The sequence below is a fragment of the Natator depressus genome, chromosome 6 (assembly GCF_965152275.1).
Source record: "Natator depressus isolate rNatDep1 chromosome 6, rNatDep2.hap1, whole genome shotgun sequence".
Taxonomy (NCBI): Eukaryota; Metazoa; Chordata; order Testudines; family Cheloniidae; genus Natator; species Natator depressus.
In genome coordinates this window covers 7395040-7415143 of record NC_134239.1, presented here as the reverse complement: position 1 = coordinate 7415143, position 20104 = coordinate 7395040, and the positions used below count along the sequence as shown (strand labels likewise).

The window sequence follows — 20104 nt, the reverse complement described above, 5'->3', positions numbered from 1 at the left end:
GCTCCCTTCAAACCCTGGCAGCTCAGCAGCAGCAGCATGGAGCAGAGGGCTGGGCTGAGGATGCTGTTCCCTCACTAATGAGTCAGACCCAACTCTGCGCCCCTGACCAGGCGGGGGCACTCAGCCTCGGGGCTAAGCAGCCCCTGTGCCATGTTTTCGCGATTTACATAGAGGCAGATCCACAAGGCATGTCCCTCCTGCGGGCTGCCCCGGCCCAACCCACAGACCCCCCAGGGTGAGCAGGGAGCCCCAGCACCGGCTCCATGGCCCAGTGCAGCACAAACACAGCAACACATTGCAGACAGGGCCCTTGGGGGCGGGGGGGGGGGGTCACAAACTGATTCTTCACTGACCCCCTCCCAAAATCCTCCCCCCAAAGTCCCCCTTCCCTCCCTGACCCCCTCCCCAACTGCTCCTGCCCAGCTGTCCCCCTTCCCCTCCCCAATTGACCCACGCTCTCCTGACTGACCCCGCTCTTTCCAACTGTTCCCCCTTTCAAATTAACCCCTCCAATAACTGAATCTCCTCCCCTCTCCTGACTGACCCCCCCAAATTCCCCTACCCACACCCAAATGACCCCCAAAACACCCTCTTCCCAATTGACACCCCTCCCAAGCTCCCCTCAGCCAGTTGACCCCCCAAAATTCTCCCCTCTCCAATCGACCCCTCCTCCCAAGCTTCTCCCTCCCCTCACCCTTTGTTCCTGGCTCCACCCTGAATTCCCCCCTCTCTAGCCCCTGAGGGGCCCCCTGAGCTCAACCCTCCCCCCTGCTCCCCTGGGGGGTCAGTGTGTCTGTTTAACTGTCACCTCAGGAAAATGCCACGCTCCCCTCCTCCCACAGATCCACCTGGGCCCTCCTTAGCCTTAGGAGATGGGGGCGTATTTGCATAGAGGAGGCTGGAGCAGCCGATCAGGGGCTGGCCTGGGTGCTGGGGGGGGGGACTATGAAGGGCTCCCCAGGGCCCAATGGATGCAGACCCCTGGGCAGGGCTGTGCCTGTGCTTGGAGGCCAGGCTGCAGGCTCAGGGGAGGGGTCTGTGCCCAGCCCCAAAGCAAGCAGAGCCCCAGGCAGTGGCAGGGAAAGGCTGCCCCAGGCAGATGCTGGTGGTTCAGGAGCTGGCCACATGGGGAGGACAGGAGCTGGGGGCTCTGGGGATGGCACCTGGGAGCCCAGGGGCAGAGCTGGGCTCGCTGGGACGGGAGCCCCCCTGCCGATCCCTTCTTGTGTTGTCTTTCCATTGATTTCAATGGGCTTTGGATCAGGCCCTCAGCCATTCTATGAGGTGCTGAGCTACATCAGCGATTTGCAGTGTACAAAGACAGATTAGATCAGATAATGATTCACTTTCCTGCCTCTGCACTTTATCCCTCATAGGTTCAGCCCCACTATTAAATCATAAAACCACCAGCTACCAGGTAAACCAAGACAGACATTAGATCATCTAGTATTACTAGATGGGGGGAGGGATAGGTTGGTGGTTTGAGCATTGGCCTGCTAAACCCAGGGTTGTGAGCTCAATCCTTGAGGGGGCCATTTAGGAATCAGGGCAAAAATTGGGGATTGGTCCTGCTTTGAGCAGGGGGTTGGACTAGATGACCTCCTGAGGTCCCTTCCAACCCTGATATTCGATGAACCAGATTTTTTTAATTCTAGGATACATGGGTCACAGTTGAGGACAACTACATCTATATTCCCCCTTTGTGATCCATCAAGGGCACCCACTCTAGGCTTCCAGCTCCCTCACTGTCACCTCACTTCAGTGGAGACATTCATCTCTCTCCCTCCTGACCAGGGTATTTCCAGTCTAAACAGTTCCCTGCCTACACTGTGATGTCCCCAGCAAAAGACAGACTGCCTAAGCAGGCTTATTTTTGCCTTTTCTGTACCACAGTTAATCTACCACACAGCTCCTCCTAGCAAGCACATTTTATTCTTAAGATCAAAGCAAGCCAGAGAAAACATTCAAAACAATACAATAACCTGTATGCCTGTTAATAAGCTCACCAGAGATCATCCCAACTCCATCATGGGTTCTGGCAGGTGAGCAGTTTTTCAGACCCCACCCAGGGGTTCTCCTGTAGTTTCAAATTCACAACCCCCTTTGCTCAGAACAAGCACTCAGTCTTATAGGGTCTCTCTGGGCTAAAGGATTGGGGCCCCCTGTGGACCCTCCTGTCCATTTGCTGGATCAAGAAGAAGGTCCCTGAGTCAGTTTACCACTCGGCTATTTATCCAAAAATCCTTTCTTTGCCGGTTGGCCCCTTGAGAATCCAGTTTGTGAGCACCTTTCCAGGGGTGGTGCTGGGTTAGGGCTAGGATGATCTCTAGAGATGCTACAACTGAATGACTTTGACTAACCACCCCTCCACTGTTGTCAGTTCCTGGAGGAGCTCTATTTACCCTTCCCATGGAACTGCATAGAATCCACGGCCCACAGGGATACATAAGCCATTCATTTAATAAAATGGACTCAAAAGATATTAAGCATACTTCAGGAAGGTTTAACTCAACTCACAAAGGCTCATCCAGGAGATTGCCCTATTTGTCAGAACATGGGGATGAGGAGGGAGAAAGGAATTTGAGGCCAGATTGTGCCCTGCATTAGGCGAGACTGCATGGCTCCCCACCTCCCCAGGATGTCTGCATATTGCACCATCCCTTAAGCTGGGGGAAAGGAGTTGGGAGCCGGGAGGTGTTTGCTTTCCTGGGGCTGACAGAGGAGGCAGTCCCTGTGTCACCTTGAGTTCAGGGACTGCTCTTGCCCTTAGTTGCAGGGAAGGAAAGAAGCTGTCGTTGGGACTGGGCAGCAAGACAGAGCCAGAGAGAGTGGGGCAGTGAGATGCGGGGCTCAGCCGAGGGAGCGAGACGCGAGGGAAGTGGGACTCAGGGCATAACCAATGGCAGTGGTGTTGCAAGAGTTATTAGTCATTTAGGAAGAGAGGAGACATATGGAGTTTGTGATGTGACAGCAAAGGTCCTGCCCTGCACCTCCCCTTTCTCTTATGAGAACAGCTCCTGGGAGCCATGCATTTCCTGTCTAAACTCTTTGCCCACTTCCCATCAAAGAGGGGTCACTCCAGTTCTTGGAATTTCCTCTCAAGGGCAGAGCTGATGTCACAAGAGGAAGCAGAGCTTGAATCTTGTCATTGGCAATATCAGCCAGCAGGGATTTCCCCTCCTGCCAAGGGTAGGGACCAGGACTTTAACCTGGTTCCCAGATGCTTTATGGGCCCAGCACTGCAGCCCTTCCCTGGGTGTTTTGTCTGCAAAATCAGGTCCTATGTGCCATCAGCAGCTTCTACCCCAGCTGTTAGCCAGTATTTGGGTTTTTGCCAGGCTGTTTCCATTAGGAGGGGAAATTGATGGTGCAAGTCAGGTATATCCTTTGCTGCAATCCTGTTTATTTGTGTAGAATGAACACAAAGTCCTGTTTCTCTGGACACAATAGAAACATACAAGGCAAGGAGTCAGTTTCCTTACTCACCATTTCCAACCCTGTTTCTCCAGCCAGTCCTGTGTCCCAGGAAGCTCTGTCTCTGCTCCCTCTCACAGCTATGCTTCTCTTGTTGTCTGGTGGCTTTCAGGTTCCTTACATATACAGCTCCAACCAATCAATGCCCCAACACCTGCATTCAGTCTCCAGGGAAACTCTTTGGGCCACATAGCTTAGTTTTTTCTCAACCGTTGCTCTCTTGGCCTGTGCTTTGGGCAGTGGCTTCTATTATTTCAGCTCTCACCAAACAGGACATTTAATTGCCCCCCTCATTTAGCCTAAATAACTAGTGCAACTTTTAATAGGTCTATGATTGACAACTGCCATTAACACCTTCCAGCATATCATTATATATAGTGGACATTCAGGGTCTAACATTGCCATGTTCTGCTGAACACATAATCTGCCTCAGCTCTCACTTTGGCTTGTTTCTCTGTAAAAATAATCCGAGGCTTCTAATTCCCTCCTGGATTCCAGCAGGTTTTCTCTATGATAGGAACGTAAGAACTGCCAGACTGCAGCAGACCACTGCTCCATCTAAACCTGTATCACCTCTCTGTCAGTAGCCAGTACCTCAGAAAAAAATGCCAGAACCCTCCTAGTAGATAATTCTGGAATAATGTCCTGTCCAGATTCACAGGAGGGGTGCTATGCCCCAGCTTTGCAACAGTCTCTAGGAGGAATCCCTTCAGTGTGCCAGACCCCCAAGGGGTCTCCACTCTTCCCTCAGGCTTCCATACGGCCTCACCACCTCTTTAGACTGCCTCTCTGGGGCTCCAGCACTCCTGCTTCACACCGTGAGCTCTATTCACCAACTCCAACTGAGAGACTCCTGGTAGAGACTTTTCAGGAATTAATGCATCTCATGAGGATTTGCAGTGACACTCAAACAGCATTTTCTAAACAGCAGGGTTTATTAGTCAAAGGAAACACAGCAGAAGAGGTCCTTAGGTTAGCAGAGAGAAATGAAGATAAAGCATAGCCTGGTTAGCCCAGAGCCCAGCCAAGAGGTAGTGAACCTCATGGCTCAAGCTCTCTCTCCATCTGACCTTGGTCAGTTCACAGGTGAAAGTCTCAGACTCTCTCCAGCAGCCATCTCTTATACCCCCACCTCACTCCTCTCCAGTCCTTTGTTCTCAGTTTGGGAAATGTTGCTCAGCTTTCATATTGAGAGCCTGGGAAATGAATCTCCCTCCGGGTCATTGCTTGCTAGGTGTCAATGTCCTGGTGACTGGATTTGCCATTATCTTCAGATTTTCTGAGAGCAAACAGTCCTTTTTCACCCCCTCAATAGCTATGCACAATATAGGGGAAACTGAGGCACACACAAGGGTCATAAAATATTACAGAAAATTCCCATTTTGTCACACCTCCCCAGGAAAGTTTACTAATCTCCATCAGTTAGTGGTTGTCTTAAACCATGAAGCTATAGACTTTATAACCCCTCAATTTGTATCCTACCTAAGGCAAATGTGGATATTCCCATTATCCATATAAATATCTAACCTTTTCAGGAATCCTATTAAATTACTGGTCTCATCAATATCATGTGGCAGTGAGTTCCATAGGCTAACTCTGTGTTGCACTAGGAGCTTGTTCTGAAAGTGGCAGCATGTTTGCTCTGTGGTTAGAGCCAGTATGATTCTGTTGTGCAGGCCCTGTGTTTCTTTATGATGGCCAGCTCTAAAGACTGATTTTATAATCATTTTCCCTCCTATCCAAGGATCCCAAAGTACTTTACAGACACTAACAAAATATCCCTTTCAAGCCCTTTCTTGAATCAAAGGAATATTTGCTCTCCCCATTTGACAGATGGGGAACTGAGGCAGAAAGAGATGTAATTACCTGGCCAAGGTCAGAGGGGATCCAGAGTATGGCAATGAGAATGATCAACCACCTGGGGTAAACTCTCCTATGAAGAGTGATTGAAAAGACATCGATCATTATTTTAAAGAGGAGATGAATACAGGGAGCTGTGGTCAAGTATGAAAAACATGAAAGGGATGGAGAAGGTAGATCAGGAATTTCTGTTCTCCTTGTCACCTAACACAAGGACAAGGGGACTTTCATGGAAATTTAAAAGTGGCAAATTCATAACTGATAAAAAGGATTTTTTTTTCACACCGGGTGTAATTAACTTGATTTTTTTTTATGACATTACAAGTTTGGTTGATAAAGGTGATAGTGTTGATGTAATATATCTACACTTATTTAGGCATTTGACTTGGGTGCAAACAAATAATATGTTTTTAATACAGCTAAATGTAAATGTATACATATAGAAACAAAGAATGTAGGTGATACTTATAGAATGGGGGACTCTCTCCTGGGAAGTAGTGACTCTGAAAAAAATTTAGGGGTAATTAGCTGAACATGAGCTCCCACTTTGATGCTGTGGGCAAAAGAACTAAAGTGATCCTGAGATGCATAAACAGGGGAATCTCCAGTAGGAATAAAGAGGTTATTTTACCTCTGTATTTGACACAGGGGCAAACACTACTGGAATATGGTGTCCAGTCCTGTAGCCCACAGTTCAAGATGGATGCTGATAAATTGGAGAGAATTCAGAGAAGTGCCATGAGAATGATTAAAGAATTAGTAAATATACATTATAGTGATAGTGTCCTGGGGCACTCTACTCACTGCTAGGGATGCCTCTTTGTGGTCACCTCTGGGAATAGTTTCACCCAGCTCAGACGGTCCCTTCTGATTCTTGCTGCCCACCCACTCTGCTGTCTCTCTCTCACTCCCTGTGACTCTAAGTGCTTTGTCTTCAGGGCTTGGCCCTCCAGTCACGTCACTATAGTCTTCTCCTTCCAGGGTATCTAAGTCTTGCCATATCAACAGTCTCTTGCAGTCTTCTCATGCACCACCTTAATGTTGCCACTTCCCCAGTGGCTAGTAGGGGAACCCAGGCCCACCCACTACTCCATGTTCCAGTCCAGGGACACTATACCTGGCAACTGTGGTCAACTTTCTCTCAGACCCTGTTCCTCTTTCTCTGGACCCCTTATTACAGCTTCTGGCTCCCCACTCTTTGGGTGTACCAACCCAAACTCCCACCTCCCAAGGAGTGACTTCAGACCACATCCCTGCAGCCCCTTTCTGTTGCCAGCTTCCTGGCTTTATACTAACCTTGCCTGTTCCTTCTCAACTTGGCGCTGTCACCATTCAGGGGATTACTTAGGACACCTGATTCCCATCAACTGTGGACTAGCTGATCCATTGGCCCCTTCTCAGCCTCATTAATCTCTTCCAGGATGGTGTGAGGTGAACACCCCATCACAGATAGACTCAAAGAGCTCAAAGAGTCTATATAGCTTAACAAAGAGAAGGTTCAGAGGTGACTTGATTACTGTCTACATAGGGAAAAAATATATAATAATGGGCTCTTCAATCTAGCAGAGAAAGGTATAACACAATCCAGTAGCTGGAAGTTGAAGCTAGACAAATTCAGATTGGAAATAAGGGTAAATTTTTGACAATGAGGGTAATTAACCATTGGAATCATTTACCAAGGGTCATGGTGAATTCTCAATCACTGGCCATTTTAAAATCAAAATTGGATGTTTCTGCTAAAGATGATCGCTCAAGGAATGATTTTGGTGCAGTTCTCTGACCTGTGCTATACAAGAGGTCAGGCTAGATGATCACAGTGGTCTCTTCTGGCCTTGGAATCTATGAATCTATCATTAGACTATGGAACTCACTGCCACAGGAAGCTGCTGACGCCAAGGACGTAACAAGATTCACAAAAAGATTGGACATTTCTATGGATAACAAGAATATTCAGAGTTAGCATAATTAATCGCACCAATGGTTATGGAAGGTATGTTAAACCTCACTCTTTAGGGCTTGAACTGATCTCTAACTATTAGAGATTAGAAAGAGACGTAAGCAGGTGGTGGATTATCCCACATCTGCTACTGCAAGCTTCTTATACCAGTGCTGGTCACAGTCAGAGAGAGGATTTGGGACTAGATGGATCACAGCTCTGATCCAGTCGGCAATTCCTATGTTCCTAGGTCACCCAGGAGTCTGTAACAGAGCTGAGAAGTGAATCCCAGTTGCCTGTATACCAGTACCGTGCATTAACCTCAAGGCCGCCCTTTCTCTTTGCCTGAGTGATTCTAACACCCACAGACTTCTGTCCCTTCTGCCTTTATCTCACATTCAGTACTTGCTGTCAGACAGCAGCCATGAGATAAGCAGGACAGAACTCCGGGAAGGGTTCAGAGTCCGGAACGGGTGAGTTTCGGGTCCACCCATCACGCAGTGCTCTCCTTTACTGAACTCCTTCCAGACTCTCCGTCTTCTCCACCTGCCCCTTTCTTCTTCTCTGGCAGGTTTGATTCCAAAGGACTCATCTATGGAACCGCTAGATCCAGGGTCTCTCTCCACCTGCAGTAGTGTGAAGCGCTGGTAATGTCACAGCAGGTGGGTGCTGGGAGAATACAGGCTCATCTGCCTTAAGGAGGAAGGGGATGAATGTTTGGCACTGGAAATTGGAGTAGGTCAGTGTCTGGAGCTGGAGGAGAGGCAAGAGGGAGGGTGCAGGACATAAATAAATGGAGAGATAGCGCTGACGGAAGGATAGACAGAGGCTGATAGACACAAACCTCTAGCACGAGACAGGAGAGGATGGGTGGTTCTGTGGTTAGGGCACCTGGATTCGATCTTTGCCACAGACTCCCTGGGTGGTCTTGGATGAGTCCCCTAGGACAAAATTTTCAGAAGGGCTCAGAACATCGGGATCAGAGCTCTTTGGAAAATTTGTCCCACGTTCCTTTGTGCCTCGGTTTCCCATCACTTGTTCGTATGTTGTATCCCTTTCTCCCATCCTTGGCTTGTTTATTTAGATGCTCAAGCCTTTCAGAGTAGGGACTGCCTTGCCATGTGTTTGTTCAGCAACCAGCTGATCTCTGTTGGGGTCTGTGCAGCACCCACCACAATGGGGGCCCTAATCTTGGCTGGGGCCTCAGGTGCAATATAAGAATACAGATTCTGTGAGCAGAGTGTGTGAGAGAGTTTTAATTCAGGTTTCACTCTCTTGCCCTTCCATAGTTCTTGTGGCACACCCACAAGCAGATCCCTGGCTCCTTTCGTGCTTCAGTTTGCTCAGACCCGGTGGGAGGAGTCACCATGAAGAAGACGGTGAGAGACAGCTTGCTGTGGACACTCAATGACCTGACAGACAGAGAGCTCAAGACCTTCAAGTTCCACCTGAAGACAATGCCCGTGAAGAAGCCATATGAGAACATCCCCTGGGGCACGCTGGAGAACACAGATCGCATCGACCTCACTAACCTGCTTGTCAGCTACTACCAAGAGGACTATGCAGTGGATGTGACTGTGGAGGTGCTGAAAACAATAAACAAGAGAGACTTGGAACAGAGACTTACCAATTCACGGAAAGCCGGTAAGGAGTTCTCTAAGGGGAGGAGATCTCCCACGTGCCTACAGAAAGATCTCACATAAAATCATCATTGATAAAGTAATGACCCAAAGATTGGGGGAGTGGTAAATAATGAAGAGGACGGGTCACTGATACACAGCGATCTAATCTCTTGGTAAGCTGGGCACAAGCAATCAATATGTGTTTTAATATGGCCGAATGTAAATGTATACATCTAGGAACAAAGAATGCAGGCCATACTTACAGGATGGGGAACTCTATCCTGGGAAGCAGAGACTCTGAAAAAAACTTGGGGGTCATTGTGGATAATCAGCTGAACATGAGCTCCCAGTGCGACGCTGTGGCCAAAAGGGCTAATGCAATCCTTAGATGTGTAAACTGGGGAATCCTGAGTAAGAGTTGAGAGGCTATCTCACCTCTGTATTTGGCACTGGGGTGGCTGCTGCTGGAATCCTGGGTCCAGTGCTGGTGCCCACAATTCAAGAAGTACGTTGATAAATTGGAGAGGGGTCAGAGAGGAGAGACAAGAACGATTAAATTATTAGAAAACCTGCCTTAGAGAGATAGCTTCAAGGAGCTCAAGCTGTTTAGTTTAAGGAAGAGAAGGCTAAGGGGTGACTTGATCACATCTATAAGTAAGGCTATGTTTTAGTCATGGGTATTTTTAGTAAAAGCCATAGACAAGTCACGGTCAGTAAACAAAAATTCACTGCCCGTGATCTGTCCATGACTTGTACTATATACCCCTAACTAAAACGTAGGCCTGGGGGTGGCGGGTGCTCTGGGGATGAGGTCCGGGGGTGCCGTGGGTGCTGGGGGGGTGGCCCAGGACCCCTGTTGGTGTGGGGGGCAGAGGGCGGTGTGCGACCTGGGACCACCGCTGGTGCTGGAGAGGGGCTGGGCTGAGGCACACAGTCTGGGACCTATACTGGTGCTGGGAGGGCAGGGGTTAGCGGGGCTGGCAGGCTCCGATCCCTACCTGGCTCCGCACAGTTCTCCGGAAGCAGCTGGCATGTCCCTGCAGCTCCTAGGGGGAGGGAAGGCCAGGAGGCTCCGCGCACTGCCCCCTCCACAAGTTCCAGCTCTGCAGCTCCCATTGGCCGGGAACTGCAGCCAATGGGAGCTGCGGGGGTAGTGCCTCCAGGCAGGGAGAGCCTGCAGAGCCTCTCTGCCCCACCAGCCCATCTTCCTAGGAGCTGCAGGGACATGCCGGCCACTTCCAGGGAGCCCACCCCCTCCCAAGGCAAGCACCGCCCCACACCCCAACCCCCAGCCCTGAGCCTCATTCCACACCCAAACTGCCCCAGCAGCGGCCAGTGTGGTTGGCCCAGGGGCTGCCTGATCTGCTCGGGCAGCTCTGGAGCCAGCCGCACTGGCTGCTGAAGAAGTCACGGATGTCACAGAAAGTCGTGGAATCCATGACTTCCATGACCTCCGTGACAGACACACAGCCTTATCTATAAGTACCTACATGGGGAACAAATATTTAATAACGGGCTCTTCGAACTAACAGGCAAAGGTCTAACAAGATCCAGTGAGTGGAAGTTGAAACTAGAGAAATTCAGGACTGGAAATACAATGCAAATTGTATTGACCATTGGAGAAATTTACCAAAGACGGTGGTGGTTTCTCCACCACTACAGATTTTTAAATGAAGATTGGATATTTCTTTAAAAGATCAACTCTAGTACAAAGGGGGATCAGTTTAGGGAAGTCCTGTGACCTATGTTATACTGGCTAGATGCTATACTACTGTTATATAGGCAAGATGATCACAGCTGATTCTGGTTTTATGATCTATACATCTATGAAATCTATACCATCTCAGCGTTTGTTTATAGGTGGGATCTTAGCTACAAAGAAAAAGCTTTAATATACCAGGATATTGGAGGATGGATGCAAAATTCTCACTGGTTGTTGTTGCTTAACAGCTTAGAGCATCTCCACTCTGTGTCACGGCATGGTAGAGCCATTGTTTACTAGTACCACACAGGCTACGGTTTAGCTGGAGGTGTAGAGCCAGCATTCTACCAGGTGTAGACCATCAGCAATCAGACTCACAAGTCACGACTCTCCAATCAGAACGAGACATCTGTACTGTGTAGATAAGAAGGACTGAGACCACACACAGAGTTGTCCATTATTCCCACACGAGCCACCTAATGGAAATGAGATACCCAGTGGTCAAAGAGACTAAGGATCAGCCTTTGTTTTAATAGCCCTCAGGGCCAAATTTTTCAAAAGCAGCCCCCCTCAGTTCATGACTGAAATACCTACAGATTGATTTCCCAGATGTTTTGAGCATCACTAACTCCAGCTGACGTCCATTACAGGTGCTCAAAATCTATGAAATTCAGGCCGTTGGTGTCTCAGTTTGGACACCTGAACAATTAACGTCAGGTAATGGGAAAAAGGTAAATAAGATGGAAAGAATGCTCCCAAGCAATTGCGCACATTAAACCAAAGCCTTTATCTCCCCAAACTGAAGAACCCCAGTGAAGAGGGGGGATGTAAATTAGTGTAATTCCTACACCCCTTTTCCGTGACAGACTGGCTGCTCTAAGAAGGAAACAGAATGTCTCACTTGGTCATTCTTTGTAGTCCTCACAGGAGGCAACCAATAGCATTTGAGAATTTGCATATCTTCAATCACTGACTCCTCCCCCTTTTATCTCTCCATAGCTCCAGCTGAAAACATCCAAAGCTCAAACATCAGCTTAGGTTAGTAATGATGCAATAGGCTTGTATATAAGCTAAACTCTGCATGGAAACTCCACGAAAGCACATGGTAACTGTAACTGAAGAGTGGCTGTCCTTTATGCGCTCAGCCAGCCTGCCATCAGTTGCTCAGGTTCTACTGGTCAACAGCTCCCTCTGGTGGCCAGACTGCAGGGGGGGGCTGAAAAACCAGATCAAGTCATTGTATATTTGTAAAATAAGCAAGGCCAGGGGATATCCCTGAAGTTCAGGGATGCATAGATGGCCAGGTAGGACAGACCTTCATGGCTCCCAGCTACAGAAATTCAGCTTCTATCAATAAAATGGGATCTGGATTGAAAAAATATAACGTGGCTTACTTTTATTAACATGAAATTCTTGCTCAGCCAGGGATTTTAAAATTCAGAAGTCCACGGACCAGCTATAAAGGGGAGGGGAGCAGATTTCCCTGCATCCCAAAAATAAAAGGCTCCTTCAACGGGGAAAGCTGGGCTATAACCCTGCAACAATGCACACTTTACCACAGCTGGGGGTCAGGATGGGAAACAAGGGGTGGGACTCTTTCAAGCTCCACCCACAATATAAGCTCCACCCATGTGAGTTGCCAAAATGAGACACCACACATAGTAGATTGTGCAGGTGTTAAAAATAGGTTTGCACATGCCACTTGGTTCCTCTGAGTTCCCTGAGCCTGGCTGCCCCTCTGTGGGGCTTGGGTGTGCTCATGGGCTCTGCCAGTCTCCATAATCTTGGCTCCTTAGTGACTGAGAGAAAAAAAAAGTGGTGGAGACTCCCCAGCAGCACCCACTTAAGTCACCAGAATGTCGCTCATAGTAAATTGTGCAGAGCTGTGATTCCCCTTTCTCCCGCCCCCCCACCCCTTTCCTCCCATTAGAGATAAAATAGCTACCAAAGTTGGCATTTAAAATGATGATTACTGAGCATCTGAGTTAAACACTCACGGAGATGAACTGGAGAGTTCACACCTCTCTGAGCTACAAGTAGGATGGTTCACACCTCTGAGAGTTATTGCTCCAGACTCTCTGCACACTCACATCATTTTTTAGGTGTTTTTCTTCACAACCAGAGCAGCTAGAAACATTCATTCTCTCTCTTTCAAGGTAAGCTGAGATTCTAGAGAATAATGTAGCGGCTTCAGAGAAGTGTTGGTCCAGCGTAGGGAGGACAGATTGGCTGTTTCCAAGTCCTGGCCACAGCTCTGACAGAGGTACCTCTCTCTTTCTTTTTATATTGATATTCTTTGCCAGGTCAGGAGGGACTAAATTCCAGTGGTAGGAAACCGGAGACAAGCAGATGCTTGCCATGTTGCTGGTGTTGGTACTGCTTATACTGCTGTTGTAAAAAATGCATGATGAAGCGCGAACCCACAGGTAAGTTGGATTTTTCCCCAATGTTTTTGGGGGGGTGGAGTGGCAGTAGGGTTCAAAGCTTGTCCTTGACTTTTCCTTCACAGGTTACCCAGCCTCGCCACTTCAGGCCCTGGAGTTGACCTTTGGGGTCCATGAAAACTATGGTCATGGTTCCCTCAGGTTTTTTCAAGGACAGTTCATGGCTACTGTGGGACGGTGCTACCCAGGCTGCTACTGACAGCCACCAAACCTGCCTCCCATCAAGCCACCAGCGTGACTTCGGGCCTGAGAAGAAATGGCTCTCTAACAGTCCAAAGGGCAGTGTGGTCTAGTGGCCTTGCTACAGATCCAATACCAAGCAACTCCCATGTTCTAATCCTATCTCTGACACCAACTCCCTTGATGACCTTGGTCAAGCCACTTAGGCCCGAAGCGTTGAGAGTAGCATCTAAGTTTGGATGCCTCCATTTTTAAAAGGCCAATTTGAGACACCTGAGCACTGGTTCCCAACAGCGCTGAGTTCTCCATAGCTCCCACTGAGTTCAATTGGCATTGTGGGTGGCCAGCACAACAGAGAACCAAGGTGTCTCAAGAACGGGCAGCGGAAAATTGAAGCCCTCAAGATGAGGCCACTGTTGATTATCTTCCTAGGGCCTGACTTTCAGAGGGGCTGAGTATCCACAACTCCAGTCAGTAGAATTCAGCATCTCTGACAAGCAGGTCCCTTGATGGTGTCTTACAACACTATAGCAAAGTAGTCACGATGGAGACAGCATCTTCCATTGAAATGGGTAGCAGAAGACATGGATTCTATTCTCAGTTCTGCTGCTGACCTGCAATGTGATCTCTGGCCAGTCCCATCTCTTCTCTGTCTCTCAGTTTTTCCTAAAGAATAATGATTCATAGAGGTTTAAGGCCAGAAGGGACCAAATGATCCTGACCCTCTTCTGGGAAGTGCTTTGAGATCTACAGACGAGAAGCACTCAGTGCACTGGAGTTTGAATGGAGTTGAGTTTTCAAAGATCTTTCTTTTTCAGAAACTCTTCCAGCACGCCAGGTTACCATGGTTCAGCTAGAAACACCTCAGGTTCCAGATACCAGTACAATCTGTCTGCAAATTCCCCAGACATGCTTTGCAGCTCAGTCTGCTTGGAATCATGAAGGTAACAGTCCCCATTTTCACTCTGCAACAACATGGAGCAATTTGCCTGAATATTTGTGAAGAAAGGCATCCAGAGTCTTTTTTAAAGGGTTTTTAAGCTTGAGTTTTAACTGTGTAAACTACCTGATTAAGGTGCAGTTCTACTCTGAAAAATGCCAGCAGGAATGACATCATGAATGCTAAGTTTATTGTCTCCTAATGATTTCAGTATAGAGGAAAACACAATTTGTTTTAACTGCAGACCACCCTGGGAACTGAAAGTCAAGCTGGGTTACTGTCCATCACAGGCATTGTTACCATTAACATGAGTTCAGCAGGAGCGCCTTCAGATAATGCCTTCAGTGGCTCTCACACAATCCCTCCATATAAGCACAGCTGAATTTCTCTCCATCATTAACGTTGACCCAGACATCCAATCCATTCACACACACCCCCTCTTACTTTGCCAGATCTTAACTCACTGATCTTGGGTAGAATTATTGGGGAATCTTTGAGGCAAATTGTACAAGGGGAGTCAGAGAGAGGTGAAAAACTGGGGTAAGTTTTCACAACTTTGATTGGCTTGTTAGAACTTTGAAGGGCTTGATCTAGAAACGGCATGTTTGTTGCCATGAGGTAGCACACTAGTTCTGTGCTGCCCAGAACTCAGCCAGGCAAAGATTGTGTGTGTTGTAAGAAATGACCCAAGAATCATAAATAGCCTTGGCAGAATTTGATTTTTCATTTTTTATAATTTTGACAGGTAATACTGATATTTACTTTTAATCTTTTTATTTTTATTTATTTAAATTTTCACACTTGCTGGAAGTTGTGGGATGGTTCAGACACCAGCAGGCATCAGACAATAATTATTTAATGACAAAATATTCAACAAGTTAAAGCTTTATAATTGTTAAAACACAAACTGTCAACATCATATGCAAAATATACAAAGTAAATATCCTTAAATCAAACTCTAATAAGTTCTCAAGCATCAGTTTCTTACTTTGCATATCAGTAAATTTCAGTTATTATTGATGGAAATATTTTTTAATCTGTTTGTTTCTGGTGAAATTGATGTTTTCTCTGACATTTACTGATAAAAATAGACTCCTTCCCAGCCTAATCGTAAGGCAAAATCCTCAACGAAGACACAGAATCTTCTGATTAGAGACTGATCTTGTCAGATATGGTTTTAAAGAAATGAGGAAACTATCCTTATTCATTCCCAAATCTGTTATATTCTTTCAATTAGGAATGAAAATTCTTGAGAGGACAAAGTAAGAAATGAAAGGGAATAATGACTTCTGAGCATTAATTACTTTTCCCTCTGGCTTTCTTGTTAGGTAGCTCAGACCAGAAGCTGCAAGTCAGCACTCAGCCAACACCAGAGCCCTGGTGGAAAGATGGTTTACATCGAGAGTATGGGTCAGAAACCCAGCCTCACCCAAAGGCAGAAGGGGAAGATGATGTAAACCTGGGGAAAGAGAAATCAAAGATTCAGCCAGCCCCTGAGTCAGGGGATGGAGATGGGGTACATCAGCAGCAGACACTAGGGAACCAATCATCCCCAAAGCCAAGGAATAAATATGATTTCACTCAGAAGCAGGAATTGGAGCCGCAGCCAGTCCCAGAGGAGTTGGAGAGAAACCTTTCTGAAGGTGTTTTATTTTCCCTTTTATACTTCCCCTCACATGTGTAAAAATTGGTGCCGGGTGCAAATACAGCCTTTCTGATGGGGTGGCACATCACCCTCCCATTATGGCGATGTAAATGACTACACAAGGTGCAAGGCAGCAGAGACAAAGGGTGGTAGCATGGCCCAGTGGATAAAACACTGGCCTAGGACTCAGGGGAGCTGGGTGACGTTGGATAAGTCACTTCCCCTTGCTGTGCCTCAGTTTCCCCACCTGTAAATGGTGATAACTATACTGACCTCTTCTGTAAAGTGCTTTGAGATTTACCACTGATAGCAGCAGAAGGGGCGGTGGGTTGTATGGGCCCATGGCACTCGTGCTCCAGGAATATTCAGAGCACGGGGGCCCGGCTCCACCAATGTTCGGGGCTGGGTCTCTCCCCCGGCCCTGCTTGCTGCCCCCTGCACGCCTCCCCCGGAGCGTCTCCCGGCTCTGCCTGCCGCCCCTGGGTGATTTAAAATGGCCCAGGGGCCCTCGCCGCCACCACCGCCAGCACAGGGGGGCAAAAGCAGCTTCCTGCCTGCCCTCGCTCCGCGTGGTGTGCCCCCCCCCCGCCCCCGCAGTGCTGACTCTGCCATTGGAACTGTGGCCAATGGGAGCTGTGGGGATGGTGCCTTCCGGCAGTGGTGCATGGAGACCGCCGGCCACCCCCGCCTAGGAGCCGCTACCAGAGGGGCATGGGGGTCACTTTCAGAAGCCACCTGAGGCAAGCACTGCACCCCCTTGCCCCCTCCCGCGCCCCAACCCCCTGCCCCCAAATTCCCTCCCAGAGCCCGCACCCCGCACCCGCTCCCCAACCCCCTGCCCAGAGCCTGCACCCAAACTCCCTCCCAGAGCCCGACCCCTCACCTCTCCTGCACCCAAACTCCCTCCCAGAGCCTGCACCCCTCATGCACCCAAACGACTTCCCAAAGCCCACACTCCTCACCCCCTTCCTCACCCAAACTCTCTCCCAGAGCCTGAACCCCAAACCCACTCCCACGCCCAAACTCCCTCCCAGAGCCCACACCCCACACCCGCTCCTGCTCCCCAACCCCCTGCCCAGAGCCTGCACCCCACACCCAAACTCCCTCCCAGAGCCTGACCCCTCACCTCTCCTGCACCCAGACTCCCTCCCAGAGCCTGCACCCCTCATCCCCTCATGCACCCAAACGCCTTCCCAAAGCCCACACTCCTCACCCCCTTCCTCACCCAAACTCTCTCCCAGAGCCTGAACCCCAAACCCACTCCCACACCCAAACTCCCTCCCAGAGCCTGAACCCCAAACCCACTCCCGCACCCAGACTCCCTCCCAGAGCCCACACCCCCTCCTGAACCCCAACCCCCTGCCCCAGCCCCAGCCGAAAGCCTGCACCCAGCACCCAAACTCCCTCCCAGAGCCTGCACCCCTCCCACACCCAAACTCCCTCCCAGAGCCTTAGGCAGGCTCATTCTGGGCACCACCAAAAATTATACAAACCTGCCACACCTGAGCAGCAGGTGTTAGTGGTAGTTGTACTGACTACATGCAAGGGGCGGCATTAAGGTTGTGTGAACACCCTCATTAGAGGTCAGCAAATCATGGAATTTTTCAGTTTGTGGGCAATTTTGAAAAGCTCAGAGGAAAAAATAGTTTGGGATCAGATAGAAAACAAAACTTTCGAAAAGTTTTGGCAAAGCAAAAAGTCGGAAAACAATGCTTTGGGATCAAAGAAAACAGCTTGAATGTTTATCTCTATTTGAATTGTTTGAAATAAAATTAAAATTAAATGTTTCATTTTGCAAACGTCAGAAAAAGTTGGGGGTCTTTTGGTTTAATTTGGCTGGTTAATTTTTTTACAATTTGGCAAAAAGGATACAAATTAACAAAAGGTACACACTTACTGCAGACTGTCTAATACACACTACAGTAGTTAGTGTGCAAAGAACCAGCGCAAATTATCTCCCCCCAGAGACACAAGGCCATTACTAAAAGTATGTGCAGCAGCCAGTACAATGGCGCCCCCTGTCTGCACAGAGCTCATTCCAGGTTTGGAATGTTAGGCATTTTTGGGAAAACATCACATGTAATGTGTTCCACGCCTTCACATTAGTGACCCAACATCAACATACATATTTGCCATCAAAGAAAAATAAAATCAATTTTTGTGCCTCAAACAGAATTTCTTCAGCTCTCAAAACTTGTGCCCATGTTTTCATATCTTTCTACAGAGGTGAGAAGAGTATTTGAGAAAGTCCTGTCGGAGCTAAAAGTTTCATGGAAGCAAAATACTCAGGCAGAGTGACGTCCTGGAAATTCACCCAGAAAGTGCAGAGGACTGGACAATTCAGACATTTGGCACTCTTCCTTGGCAATTCCTGAGAAAAGCCATGGCTTTAAATGGGGTGGCCAGAAGCATGGGCCATTTGCACTGGGCTTCAGATGATACAGGAATTAGTGACTAACACAGGATATCTTGGCATAGAGACAAAGACACCAGAGTTTCTCTGCGCCCCCTCGATGTTCTCGGTGCCTTTCTGCTTTGCTCAGACAGTTCCCTACAACAGGAGATCCTGTCCAAAATGTCCATGTGCCAGTTTGCCCTCCCTCTGCTGCTACCTGCCCTCGACACCCCCAAGGGCACCCTACTGCTGTGGGCCATGAGGGACATTGTGAGAAAGTGGAGGCCACACTCCCTGGCAGAGAGCAGAGGGTTCAGAGAGGAGAGCCTGGTGCTCACAGCAATGCCAACCATTTCCTTTGTGTGGATTGGGAGTTTCAGTCTGGACATGGAGTCTGGGAACGTCCCCTGGGAAATTGCAGATGGGCTGGTTGGGATTTCCATGTATTTCCCTGGGGGAAGGGAGAATTCAGATTTTCTCTCAGAGTCTGTTGTGGTTACAAACCTGCACAGAGACCTTGAATCCAACTGGTTGCAGTTCAGCTTTTTTAACAGTGGTCTCCTCATCAATGTCCATAGTTACTGGCAGCATCAGTGAGAGAGACTACGTGCTGTGATCAGACCTCTCAACCTTCGAGCCTGCCGGTGTGCGACACAACCCACCAAAATGTGTGACAAAGGACTGAAATATAGAACACTTGGGTATTGTTGTGTGTTGTACCACAATGGTAAAATTAGAATGTTTTTAATTTAAAATCTGTTAAGGATGTTTTCTCACAAGGGGCATAGGCACCGACTCCGTGGGTGCTCCAGGACTCAGGCACCCACAGAAAAAAATAGGGATTACTTAGCATCCACCAGCCACAGTGGTTCTGGCCCCAGGGGTGGCCAGCAGAGCAGTGAGCAGCTGGTGGGAAGCGCTTGGGGGAGGAAGCGGCAGGCACACACATGGGGGAGTCTCGTGGGAAGGGGGAGGGCGGAAAGAGGCAAAGCGAAGGTGGAGCCTTGGGGGGGGAAGAGGCGGAGCAAGGGCAGGAACTGGGGGCAAGAGGTGGAGAGGGGTCGGGGCCTGGGGGAAGAGGCAGAGTGAGGGCGGGGCCTGGGGAAGAGGCAGAGCGAGGCACCCACTGGGGGGGAAAATTCAGCACCTGTGACAGGGGAAACTAAATAAATTAATGTTTTAAAAAAGAAAATTGAAGAAATGAATTCCATCATGGGCACCTCTCTGCATGGGTCAGAACCAGGACTTGAATCCTCCATCATCAGCTGCCCACGATGGGCATCCACCACCAGAACTAAAGGTGGAGGTGTTCGCCATGGCATGGACCAGCCACTAGATGGCAACATGACACTGCTACTTGTGATCTACAGCTATTAGCCGTCAAAAGCTGGAGCTCAGGACTCCTGGGTTCTGTTCCTTCGTCTGACAAGGCAGCGGCTCTAGTCTGTTAGAGCAGAGGAGGCTGGGAGTCAGGACCCCTAGGTTCTAGCCCGGCTCTGGGAGAAAAGCGTGGTCTCGTGAGTTAGAGCAGGGGAGTGGGGGCTGGGAGTCTGCTGGGTTTGGTTGCCAGCGGTGCTCCCAGCTCACCACGTGGCCTCAGGAGAAACACTTCCCCTTTTGATGCCTCAGTTTTCCCAAACTGTATAATGGACATGGAGATAATAATGAGGTCTAGTAGTTACAGACAAGTCCCCACAAAAGATATTTAATTACTAACCTCATGTGCCATTTCCAGAATGCTAATTTTTAAAAAATAATTGTTATGAAAACATCAAAATATAGGGAATTAACCCATGAATGCAGTGGTCCCCAAACTGGGGGGCGCACCTCCCTAGGAGGTGCAGAGGAATATTCAGTGGGGCATGCGACGGGGCCTGGGTCAGCCCCCACGGGGGGCAGGGAGGCA

General features: G+C 48.7%; 1 long non-coding RNA gene across 1 annotated transcript; it reads left to right on the top strand.

The window, feature by feature from the left end:
- The first annotated feature begins 8856 nt into the window (after positions 1 to 8856).
- On the top strand, positions 8857 to 12951 carry LOC141988616 (uncharacterized). Its single transcript, XR_012639787.1, has 3 exons — positions 8857 to 8914; positions 11594 to 11632; positions 12898 to 12951. It is a non-coding gene; the product is annotated as an uncharacterized LOC141988616 (long non-coding RNA).
- Positions 12952 to 20104: the final 7153 nt, after the last annotated feature.